This window comes from Thermobia domestica, chromosome 1, assembly GCF_964235325.1.
Source record: "Thermobia domestica chromosome 1, izTheDome1.hap1.1, whole genome shotgun sequence".
Taxonomy (NCBI): domain Eukaryota; kingdom Metazoa; phylum Arthropoda; class Insecta; order Zygentoma; family Lepismatidae; genus Thermobia; species Thermobia domestica.
In genome coordinates this window covers 174,641,125-174,653,705 of record NC_137454.1, presented here as the reverse complement: position 1 = coordinate 174,653,705, position 12,581 = coordinate 174,641,125, and the positions used below count along the sequence as shown (strand labels likewise).

General features: G+C 34.8%; 1 protein-coding gene across 1 annotated transcript in view; it reads right to left on the bottom strand.

Moving 5' to 3' along the window:
* LOC145691226 (uncharacterized) overlaps positions 1-12,581 on the bottom strand; it is a 266,108-nt gene that overhangs the window by 140,575 nt on the left and 112,952 nt on the right. The window lies entirely within an intron of this gene.

Below are 12,581 nucleotides of genomic sequence, written 5' to 3'. Positions count from 1 at the left end.
TTTGTATTCCTTATAGCACTTACCGATATTACTAGTGTGGCTCCCTCGAGTAACGACGGAATAGAAGAAAAATTTCGGTTTTCATTAAATTTTAATTATAAAGAAATTTATTATTATTATTATTATTATTATTATTATTATTATTATTATTATTATTATTATTATTATATTGAAAAGAGTGACAATGTCTTATAACAGTTTAAAATGAACATATGTTGGGAGAAACAATAGAGCAATTATTTTATTTAATTATATTTTTTTCCAAAGATTAATCTGTTTTAACTTCACGACAAGGGCCTTCATTTTATTATTATTATATATCTTCAGAATATCTTTTTTATAACATTTTATTCAAAGAACCAATATTTTATGTGGAAATGTGACAATAGGTAACCAGGATCTTTTACATAGAAGATATGAAATTTTAAGCAAAGTTGACTCATTATTTTAACGATAGTTAAATGAAACTTTAATTTTATGATATTAACTGTATCTATTTTAATCTTATTTTATAATCAGCTTTAATCTTGTAATGTGAATATATTAAACTTCTGACAAGGGTCTTAACCTACTAATATTCATTCTATATCACAAATTTTCTGGTCTGTTTTAAATGATTGTATAATAGTCTTAACATAGTGCTGTATTTTTGCCAATGAGCTGTTCACGGCACTGAAAATAAAGTTATTATTATTATTATTATTATTATTATTATTATTATTATTATTATTATTATTATTTGGTAATAAGCTCTCAAATGACTACGTAGAGTACTTATAGGCATTTGTTTGCCTTCCTTTGTACTCTGTTTTCAGAGGCGACTACTTTGACCTAACCTCACTCAACCCCACGCTCACAAATTCATTTCGACCTCTCGCTCACTTGATCTCACGCTCACTTCACCAGTCTGACCTCACGCTCACTCGACCTCACACTCACAAACTCATTTCGACCTCACGCTCACTCGACCTCACGCTGAAATAACCAGTCTGACCTCACGCTCACTTCGTGAGGTTGAGGTCGAGTGAGCGTGGGTTCCGAACGAGTGAGCGCCGACCTCATGAGTTTGGACACCTTTGTCTGTTTCTTTCACTCTTTCACTGTAGGCTTCTTTCTTTTCTTCAGATAAAGTAGTTCCGGTATTTTCCTTCGGTTTCACCTCCTTGTCTGGTTGTAATTTACGAATTTAGAACTAGAGATCTGCCTATTTTTAATGTCTCCTTTTGTGATTTCTGCCAACTGTAGGTTATTTCTCATTTAATCAATGCATGGTGTCTCATTTTCGTAGAACTAAACTATTCGTTTCAGTAGCCTATTCAGATTCACTTTTTTTACCTGTAGAATTTTAATCTACATTCTCCAATATCATCATGGATATCTGTATACTGCTTGATTTAATGTTTGCTTCTAGGCCTGTGGTTTGTCTTTGAGTTGTCAGCCTGGGAACTTTTCTTTTGATTTCGCATTTTTTTCAATGTTCTCGATGTCTGCTTTTCTGTTCAAGATTAGTGTATATTATTATACAAAGTATTTGCTTTTTTAAAGTTCTAGTTCTGAACAAAGAGATTGTTTACAAAAATATTAGATAAAGAAACAATTACTAAACGCTCTTTACCTTTAGTTGTAATACTCATGGACTCTAAATGAACTGATCTTCAGCCAACTGGCATTGTCATTTGAGGATGCATGCATGTTGTACTCTTGGCCACGAGCCACAAAAAGACGTTCTGTATCTTTTATGCAAATTGATAGAATTATTAACCTGTAAAGTTTCACATCCGCACATGAAATATGCACATTATTTTCCCTCCCTCCTTTTCCACTCTTTTCTATCTTTATTGTGCACTATACAAAACATATAACACACGCAGACACATTGACAAAATACCAGAAGCGGTAAACGTGAAGCAGAAGAGCAGAGTGTGGAATTAAAGCAAAACAACCGCCAAGTGGATTCATTCACATTGAACTCGCTATTGAAGTTGAAAAATGAAGAAGCCATTTACCTATTAAATTCTAATTGAAGATTCATAATTAATCATGTATACTAATACCCAAATAATAAATAAACAAAGTAACAGAAATTGCAATTGAACTATAATAACCCGAGGTCCTATTAATATATACTAATTGAGTAAAATTAAACCAATATCATAAACAATTTGTTTCTTGTGTCAGGTAAATATTTCGTGCTCCATTCAAACTTCGAAACATGTTTTTAAAATGTTATTAAATATTGATTTCAATACACAATGTGGTTCCAAACTCGTAGCACATTATCTAATAAAATAAACTACATTCACGATTGCAGAGATGTCCAATTACCTTTAGTTAATTACCATATTGTTTATACATTTTTATTTATTTAGAATGCATTTTATGTAAGGAATTCGACTAATATTTTTCTTTTATCTAATGGTGAAAGCACCCTGTTTCGAACATTAAACAGAAGTTTAGAAAAATATGCAAAATAGGAAACACGTTATTCGATTGGGAGGAACATTAAAGACATTATTGGACTCTTCCAACAAAGTAGAGAAAGGGTTATATATGTTGATGATGTTGATTTAGAATTTAGCGTCAGCGTCACGACTATATGAGACATGAAGCTATTCCTTTACAGTCTGTCCGAACCTCTTGAGGAAAGAGTTTTAGAGTATGTAGTATTTTTCAAACTAGAAAAAACAACTTTTGAAAGATATATTTTGATGAGACTACTAAAGAAGATTAGGATGACATGGGGAGATCGAAGGCTCGTAAGAAACATGCATACGAACTAATATATGTCTTAAAAGAAATTTCAGAAAAGGTGGAAGTGGAAGGGGAGTTCTACAGTAGGCCTCTCCTTGTATATTAATACAAATTGAAGATATTATAGCCGTTCACGAACAAATGAGAGATTTTGCTTTGTGTTGATATAAAACTATTTATTATTAATTTGGAAGACCAAAAAATAATTAAAAAAGCACCTGTGATACGTTTCCTTAAATTCCTACGCTTAAAATTTGGTTTTGGTCAGACCTCTAGGTCTGTGATAAAACGGATGCATTTGCCTTCTCGACGTATTAGAAATGATGGGTATAAATTATATGAAAAACCGCAATTAATTGTGTTGTCAATGTTACATTTTCGTTCTCTTATATGTTACATTTACTTAAAAGTAAATGTTTAATTAGATCCCCACATAATATATTGGTATAGCTATACACAATGCTAAAGGATACAGTTCCGTCAAGATTGTAACCTAATTTCAAGCTGAATTTATACCTACGTCAGTAATCAGTACAAGGCGAGAGCATTTGTTCAATAATACCCATAAACCCCTTTTTTAATTTTGTTTTGCGTGTGTGTGTGCGCGCTACATGCCTATTGTCTCGGTTTGGCGAAAATTTTGTCTCATAATAACATGTACCTTATAAGTATAGACATCAAATCGTTATGCACGCTTTTTATGTAGCAGCGTAAACATCTTCAATTTTGAGTAAGAGAGTGATTTGTATATAACTACAAGATTTCAATCTCCACCTTTGAATTGCATTTTCTAAAAAAAAAAAAACCTTCTCACTGTCGTCTATAGATGCATGTATATATATATATATATAAAGCCTTTTAGGCGTTGTACCATATTCGTGTAAGAAACTTAAAGTTAGTCACATTTTATAAGCTTGTGTGTATAAAGGAGACAATTTTTCCTGAAACAGCAAATTTGTTTAAAGGAAATCAAATTTAGGATTTTATTTTATTTCACATTTTCACTTTTGTAGTAATGTGCAAAATCAAACGATAAATATGAACCATAAGGGCAAGAATGATTAAAAATTACGTTTTTATTAAATTTCATTTACTCGTATACATTATGCTTGACAAAGAGAGAAAAAGTTATACTTATTGTAATCATGCTTACATTTTACTAAGTAATTGAATTTGAACACTAATTTTTCAGAAATATTACCCTTTGTTTAAAATATTCTCAAAAATGTTAAGCATACACTATTCATATTATATTTTTAACGGTTAAAAATATTTTCCGCGTTTAATTTAAATTTTGACTAATATAATATTTAATTTAAAAGATAATCCTGAATTATGTTTTATTTTATATTTCTTTACTTAAGTATAGCTTCACCAATATTACCCCGACTGCTCTAATTTCATTGAAAAATGAGTATATATTGGATTATATTTTAGTAAGCATATTGTATACTGCCAAAGCAACGATTCGTATTCTCCTACATGTACTGGGTTTCTTGACATCTATCGAAAGGGCTTATCAAGTTGCAATGATGTAAACAGACTTTGGGGTAGATTGCTGAAATTCAGCTCAAATGTAGAAGAGACTACGTGGATTCTATATATTAAAAGCAAATTGTCCTAAAATGGATGGAACACACTCAAAAAAAGCACGAAACATTAACATTAATTTCAATGGAAAATCAATGAAAAACAAATAATTCCTCCACATTTCTCAAAAACCAAAAGAGGGAGATGGCTGAAAATCAGCTTGAATATAGACCAGACTTTGTAGATTACATATTCTAGAAGCAAATTATCCTAAAATGGATGGGACATAGTCAAAAAGCATGAAACTTGAAAATTAAAGTGAATGGAAAAATCAATGAAAACAATAAAATTGTCGACATATGTATCTTGAAAACTATAAGGAGATGACTACTTGAAATCTTATTGCAAAACCCTAATGAATAGCTTAAAATCGATGTATAGCACGTAAGGTAAATATGGATAGAACATTGTCAAATGTCAAGTTGTTTGAGTAAAATCAATAATAATGATAAAGTATATGCATCTTCTTCGAATTACTCAGGATGCCTCATGTGGAGGTTACGTACTTGAAATATCTCACATCTGTATTTGGAATCTCCAGACACAATTCAGCACTCAACGTGACTTTTCACCTGATCATGTGACACAGTCTGGTCCTTATGGCAAACAAGATAGGCCCTTTGTGTAATTAAAAATAGTTTACATTTTGCACTTTGTTCTTATGCAACATTGAAATTATGACAAAGATCTACTATTAGTGTGGCTCTCAACCATGACCAGGGTTTGAATCTGATGCAGTTGGCAGATGTACAGGTCATCACGTAACATCAAACCACACAATGTATATATAGTTACTCACCACACTATCTCTCTTCTCAGAGAGAATTGGATTACTAGACAACGCCAACCGCCCTGGCTGAAATTGTTATTGTTTTAATATTCGAAAGTTATATGTTCCCCTCTAACACTTACATTTAATGTTAAATCTGTCCAATTTGCGTAGCAATGTCGACGTGATGCTGGTATGGTTGAGTACTTGTCACATGACAAACGGTCTTGGTCGTTTATTGTATAAGCCAAAGGACAAATAATAAAGGATAAAGTGTTGGTTTGTTGTTGTGTGATCCGAAACTTTTACCTGAATGAATGATAGTAAAAATAATTCTTGCGAAACAGCACATTCTTTCGTCAATAACTTAAGGAATAGATTGTTTGTAGTTTAGTTCTCTTTGGTGCAAAAAGTACAAAATTATATCTTACGGACCAAAAATTGTACACAAATTGTACCGTTTCTTTCACATTTATTCACAAAAAAGAGATCATAGAGAAAAATATGCACTTTTGCTAGAAAAAATGAACCATAAGTTTTCTGTCTCTTTGTTTCACTCTGTAAGATTAAATCACTATTTACACACTGATTTATAAAGGAAAGATGATAAAGGGGGCTTTTATGTCAAGCTTCATACGAGATAACAGAAGTAATTAAAGGCTTCTTCAGTTCTGAAGAACTAAAAAAAAAAGAACATATACAGCAGGAAAATGTTGTAATATAACATTCTTGTGTATGCTATTAAACTCCCACACGCTCTTCATGCGCACGAATCTGTAGACGTCATATAAGAGTTAAGCTTGCATTAAAAGCATGCAGGAGATAACGAGGTCATGCATTTATTTATTTATTCTTATTATATATATATATATATATATATATATATATATATATATATATATATATATATATATATATATATATATACGAGGGCTATCCAGAAAGTAGATTACGTTTTGGAATAAAAAATCAACAAAGTATAGGAAACAAATTTTATTATATACAGATGAAAGCCACACACAAATACTACTTTTCGACATAGTCACCATTCAAATTAAGGCATTTATCGTAGCGATGTACGAGCTTGGAAATTCCTTCGTCGAAAAATTCGGCCGCCTGCGACTTCAACCACTTCGTTACCTCTTCTTGCAGCTGTTCGTCGTCATCAAAACGCTGCATAGCCAGCCACTTCTTCATTGCTGGGAATAGGTGGAAGTCGCTCGGTGCCAGGTCGGGACTGTACGGCGGATGAGGAAACAACTCCCACTGAAAAGATTCAAGAACTTCACGCGTGACATTTGCCGTGTGGGGCCGGGCGTTGTCGTGAATCAACAAGATCTTAGAGCTCAACATTCCTCTGCGCTTGTTTTGAATTGCTCTTCTGAGGTTTTGCAGAGTTTGGCAATACCTTTGAGCGTTTATTGTAGTGCCTCTTTCCAGGAAGTCCACCAAAATCACACCTTTTCTGTCCCAAAAAACAGTCGCCATCATCTTCCTTGCCGACATTGTTTGCATGCATTTCTTGGGTTTTTGGGGAGAACCTGTGTGCCCCCACTGCATTGATTGCAATTTCGTTTCACAGTTCACGTGTTTCACCCATGTTTCGTCACCAGTAACGATGCGATCGAGTAAAGAGTCACCATCCTTATTGTAGGCGTCCAAAAAGTGCAACGCTGCAGCCATTCGCTGATTTTTGTGGTCCTCTGTCAAGATTTTTGGAATCCATCTTGCACAAAACTTGTGGTAACCAAGCTTTTCGCTGATGATTTCGTGCAACAAACTTCGCGAAATTTGTGGAAAACTCAAAGAAAGTTCCGTTATTGTGAACTTTCGATTTTCACGGACTTTAACATCGACTTTTTCGACAAGTTCGGCAGTCACTTTGCTGGGTCTCCCACTTCGATCTTCATCGTGAACATTGGTTCGGCCATTTTTAAATCTTATGACCCACTGTCGCACTCCACCTTCAGTGATAATGTTGTCCCCATACACTTCACACAGCTGCCGATAGATTTCTATCGGTTTACAGTTTTTTGCTGTCAGAAACCTTATTACTGCACGCACCTCGCAGCTCGCGGGATTTTCAATTAACGCAGACATTTCAAACCGTCACAGTATCTTAACGGAGCACAGCACGAACCTCTCACTAGCACGGCTAGATGCCGACTGAGCTGCGCAACGCTCTGACCCCAAGATGGCCGCGCTAGCCCCGCCCCTAGCGGACACAGACGAAAACGTAATCTACTTTCTGGATAGCACGAAAGTAAGGTTTATCACGATACCCAACGACAATAATCAAAACAATATTTCTTGCAGAAGAATATCCTATAGACTATTTGATTATTTTAGTGAGATATTTCCATAAAAGTTCAGTGGTCCAATATCGTTTATTTTCGAGAAGTCTACAACGAAATGTGAGCATTTCGTTGTATCATTTTCTTGTAATAAGCTTGTAATTTTTCTTGAATTATTTGATTTATTCTTAATGGCTCAATAATATTTTCTACTTGATCCTTAAAATGTTATTGAGCCATTAAGAATAAATCAAATAATTCACTTACTTTTTCATGCAATATGTCGTTTACTCAAAATATTTCAAATATTTAACGTGGAACAACTTAAAACAGTATAACTTACGTCTTTATCAGAAGAATCAACAAGTAATTCGTCGTCATGAATACCAAAAAGAAATTTATTATCTATATTACAAAAAATATTTTTATCCTCTTCCTCTTCTATCGGAATGGCAGGCTAGTGCACATAAAAATCAAGTATCGGCTAAGAAGAATTACAAGCTTGTTACAAGAAAATGATACAACGAAATGCCCACATTTCGTTGTAAATCATACCAGTAAAAAAAACATTTAATGTCAAAATTACGGTAACATAATGGAATTTACCTATTTCGAATCTCACATATCAAAAAACTTGAGCTTGGAATTCCGTTCTTCCTGCTCGACTGACTGTATGTGCAATGGCCTGGGTACATCTACAATGGATCAATTTAATGTTAGAATTATCAGTGATTCTTCAGGACATTTAACTCTACTATGACAAAGCATAGTAGTATATTTCATAATGATATAGTCGATGATATAATGAACGCATTAGCTACATAAACTGAGTAGCAACTATTATAGTAAAATTTCCATATCGTAGAATTTCTGAAATTAAAGGCATAAAATTTTGTATATGTCCTAATAATTCAAAATAATTAGGTATTTGTTTCGCCCTTTTTTATATTTTCCCTATAAAGGACGAAAAAATGGTTTGGTTATTATTCTTATAATAGATGACCATGTTATAAATCACTCCACTGTTAATATAGAAATCTTCTGAACAGAAATAAAGAAATAAAATACTGATAAATAACTATCAAATATATAAAGTATTTAATGAGTAAGGATGGTATATAGCATACAAAGTATTTAATGAAGTTTAATAAGGAAGCATGGTATTAGAGAAGAACAACAGTTATAGAACAGATTTTGAACATGGTTTAGAAAGTAAAGACGATCTTTTTCATGAAAAGAAAATAAATAAACCTAACTTTAAGCTCTTACGAACTGTCTATGGGAAGCTCCTAGACTTCTGAAAGAACGAATTCATTCAGAATAATAAAGCAATTATCACCTAAAGATGTAACATCTTCCAAATGATAGCATTCAAAAACATTTAGTCAGTTATCATTGACCCACTCTTCATTTGCATATTAATATATGTAGCTACGGAAATATTCAACATATATTAATAAAATAAAACTGACTTAATATACGAGCGGATCGGGGTAGCATAATGGTAAACGCCAATTTTGGCGAAATGGAGTAATTAGATAGAATAGGTTGGAATCAAATCAAAGAACAGTATGCAGGTAGTTTAATGTGCCTGCATATGGCAAGGGGAGTTTGTTTGGTATGAGTCATTGCATTGAATCTCATAGGGATGGTTAATCTCCTTTACCAGTTTACTCGAGAATTAGAAAATGTGACATACATTTATGTTTGCCCGAGCCTTCATATATTTAATATTTTGGTCACTTTTCATTGTGCAATGTTAAGTAATAGGTGTCTTAAGAACCTCATCACCGTATAAATAATAGGCCGTCTATTGTTGAGATGACCAAACTCAAGAGCTCTGCTATAGCGCTCAATAATTGAGGGTGAGCCGATATAAGGACTAACCAACTAAATGGATAGCAAGCTAGAACTTGAATTCGAACGAGCGCAAGCTCTAATGTTGTTAGTGAGCACAAGCACAAACGAGTGCGGGCAGCTGAGTAAAGCTAGTTTCAGCCCTTAGTGAGCGCGAACTCAATACGGTGAATTGGCACGAATATAATTTTTTCTCATTATTGGTCATATAAAAAAATCTACAAAATAAATAGAGAATAATTCGAGCTAATTTTCTTTACGCATAGTTACATATTTTCAATACAACATTACTGTTTAATCAAATTCTAGAACGTGTGTATTTATTTGTTAACTCAGATACTGATTTAATAGTGCATAGAATATAGCCATATAAAAAGGACTATCAGGTAGCCCACAGCCGACGTGGAGATAAGGATTCAACTACACACTTTCCAGGCACGTAGCCAGGATTTCGTGAAGGGGGGGGTCCGTGACATGAAATACTGTGGTCATCACAAAAGGGGCTCGATCACTCTAAACTATTTTACTGGAACATATATTGGTTCGTTTAGCCAGGATTTCGTAACGGGGGGGGGGGAGTGGCATGAAATTCTGAAGGCCCAGGAGCTCGATCAATCTAAACTACTTTACTATCAACATATATTGTTTTGTTTAGGACAATAAAATGAGGATATGTTGGCAAGTATTTTAATAACAAACTATGAAGAAATTTCGAGCAAAATAATAAAAAAAAAGGATTGAAAAAGATTTTGCAATATTTACGACCTTCTCCTGTTTATTCAAATTTAATAATTTTCCTTTCGTTATGACCTCAATTATTATAAAAAGTACACACTGAATACTGTCTTGTAAACTATCTTCTAATATAAATGAAATAAAGAGTTTGTTTGTGTTTTTGTCTGTCTGTCTGTGTTCGACCTGGGGACCAGGCGAGTGGACCGAGAGTTACCAAATTTTGGTCAGGGGTACCTTGGCCCAGACCCCAGATCAGGACGAAGCGTTTTTTTTTAAATTTCGAAACAGTGGGGTATCAGGGGGAGCGTTTACCGGAACCGGCTTGGGAACCAGACAAATTGTCCGAGAGTTACCAAATTTTAGTCACGAATACCTTGGTCCAGACTCCAGACCAGAGTTAAACGTTTTTGTCCAAATTCAAACCAGAGGGGTCTCAGGGGGGCGTTTACCGGGACATGTAAAAGTAGTAGAAAATGACCGAATAGGACTGAGAGAAACTCTAGAAAACCTGTCAGGATGGTAGGCAGCGGGATTCGAAGCCACGACCTCCCGAATGCGAAGCCAACGCTCTACCACTTGAGCTATTAGTGTCGAATTCATATTTTCGCGGTCGCTGAAATCAATGGTGACACTTCCATTAGCGATGACTTGCAAGTATGCGGGCCGGGAGTCAGCGGGGGTGGATACCGAGACATGTAAAGAAATATCCCAAAATGACCGATATTAGTATCAAATACATAGTTTTCGCGGTCGCTGAGATCAATGGTGATACTCCCACAAGCGTTGACTTCCAAATACAGCCCCTGTGCGAAGCATGTGTATATTCAACTAGTTTTACAATATATGCGTTCCTTTCTCTGTTGAATCAAATGCTAACAAAACTTTCTTTCAACATATTTTTTATTATTCCGTCAACTATTGTCGGTTCCAAATAACAGGTCAAAGGATCAACAGAAAATTGTTCTTGAAATAACATGTTTGATACTGCAAGGATGCGATGACGAAAGTTATGATTAAAAATGTCTACGCTGTTACACAACGGCACTTATGCTTTCGAAAGCTTGAAATCTCCCTGACTAGTAGCAGGAATTCTGAGAATTCTATAACTTTTCTTGAAATTTCAAATTCCCTGACTCTTCCAGAATACCTCGCTTACCTCGCCACCATATTGCAAGTAATACAAAGCTCCTCATAAGAAAGAGTAAGCAAAAGATTCCTGTAGTTTTCTTTTTAATTTTTAACACTGATCCTTCTTTTTGTCATTTCATTTTGTTTTATCCTTCCTTAATTTTTTCATTTCTGGTCTCGAAGGGGGGGGTCCGGACCCCCCGGACCCCCCCCTTGGCTACGTGCCTGCACTTTCTTTACTTCTTCACACACAGGAGATGATTGATAATCAATGCTGTTAAAATTGAATAATTGTTAGAATATTGAAAAGGAAAATTCGGGTATTCGAACAACAACAACAACAAAAGTCGTTTAAAAATTTTAACAGCGCTAGTGATAACCACGCTCCAGCCGGTTTTGATTTTCGCTGGCGTCCGTTTTGCAGAGGTTGAGTGAACTTCTGAATCATTTGGCAATGAAAATAGAACGATAAATAAAACCTGCCTGTTGATAAGTAAACGTTTTACTGACTATGTCCCACCAACTCTAAATAGTTCCATGCTTCTACTTCAACGTGTCATTTGGGGGTAATAGCGCCGTGTTGTTATGCAACCAACATTATATAAAAGTGGTGTTGGTGGTATGCTATACAATGCATACCAAGGTGAACCAAACTCAGAACCACCCGGAGTGCAAAGCTGTAGAGCAAATAGAATCTACACTGATCTGACTGGCGAAACCAGAGAAGTCGACCAATAATGTTATTTCTTCTTTGTCATAGATTAAAAAAATAAAATGAAATGAAATCTTTGAGTTTAACGTCCCACGTTGCCTGATAGGCTAAGGGAGACAAATAATTAAGGCAAGTTAATGATGATGGAAACAGATGGGATGAAAATGTGGCACGAAACAGGAGTACCCCATAAAAACCCCAAAACACGATGTTGTCCACCTAAGCTTACTTGACTGGAAACCGAGCTAGGGAACCCACGCACCAGAAGTAAGCGCTTTACCATTGAGACATCATTTCGCGCTGTCAGAGATAAAGAAACTTATGTCCCTTTCTCGTAATTCTTAAATATTTGCCCCTACAGTATAAGTAATTCTGTAAGGTTACATTATGGAAAGTTGCTCCTAGGAGACAACGTCAGAACACGACTTCCGTAGAAAGGGCTGTCTCTAAGGCCATTAAAACCAAGGATATTATACTGGCGAGTTTTATATAAGTGTGTCTTTTAAACACTCGTGCATGTGTATTTTAAATGTAAAAAGCGAGGTTGAGTAAAGGTCATTGTTCTTAGTTGAACGTCCCACGATTATTTTCCGAGGATAAGGGAAACAGTAATGATGAATGAATGAAATAGTGGAATGAAGAAATTGAGAGGAAAGAGAAGATCACACAGAGAACAAATCCACACGGTTTTTGTCCATTTAGCGTGAGAGAGAAAATTGTATTGCACACTCTCGCAACACAACCG